The sequence below is a fragment of the Anguilla anguilla genome, chromosome 14 (assembly GCF_013347855.1).
Source record: "Anguilla anguilla isolate fAngAng1 chromosome 14, fAngAng1.pri, whole genome shotgun sequence".
Classification (NCBI taxonomy): domain Eukaryota; kingdom Metazoa; phylum Chordata; class Actinopteri; order Anguilliformes; family Anguillidae; genus Anguilla; species Anguilla anguilla.
Genome location: NC_049214.1, coordinates 18305451 through 18306502, shown reverse-complemented (window position 1 = coordinate 18306502; position 1052 = coordinate 18305451).

The following is a 1052-nucleotide window of genomic DNA, read 5'->3' as shown; positions in this document are numbered from 1 at the left end:
CTTGTATTTATTGATGATGTGACTGCTGACAAAAGCAGCAGGATGAATTCTGGAGTGTATAGGGCTATATTATCTGATTCAGCCAAATTTTTCAAAACTTATTGGACGGCGCTTCACAGTGCAGATGGAATATGACCCGAAGCATACTGCGAAAGCAACCCAAGACTTTTTTAAGGCAAAGAAGTGGAATGTTCTGCAATGGCCAGGTCGATCACCTGACTTGAATCCAATTGAGCATGCATTTCACTTGCTGAAGGCAAAACTGAAGGCAAAGCGCCCCAAGAACAAGCAGGAACTGAAGACAGCTGCAGTAGAGGCCTGGCAGAGCATCACCAGGGAAGAAACCCAGCGTCTGGTGATGTCTATGGGTTGAAGAGGGGGGGGGGGGGGGGGGGGGAGGGCTATGTATAAAAATGGTTGTAATTCCTACATTGTTCATACAATATTTTTGACAAAACCCTTAAATTAAAGCTGAAAGTCTACACTTAAATCACATCTTGATTGTTTCATTTCAAATCCATTCTGGTGGCGTACAGAGCCAAAATGATGAAAATTGTGTCACTGTCCAAATACTTATGTACCTGACTGTACAAATTTCCTTTCTCACCAACACCCATGGCTCTGAATTAAAGTTTCCATTGCAGTATTGGCACGTGTACATTCAAATTGACTCAATAAATACTAAATAATTCTTAGTTAAACCCTAGACTTTCTGACTCATCCTTCCACTGAGGGGTTTACATGTAAAACTGTTTTTCAGTTTTCTTAGAATCTTCTGCTATAGACACCATTGGTCAGATGAAAAGGAATGCCAGTATTTGTATGTTTCTTCATTGCTTGGATAGACAATAGAAAAAGGGCTAATGAGGGTATGTGACTAAGTGTTACTGATTCACCAACAAAGAAACGAGTGTGTCAGCCATGTTGCCTAAAATCCACAGATGCAGTACCACAGTTAACCACCAGATGAAGCTCTTCTCATATGACAATCTTTTCTGAAACGGCTATCAAAAGTGATTAAAGATCACAGCAATGACGAGGATGCACTTCAG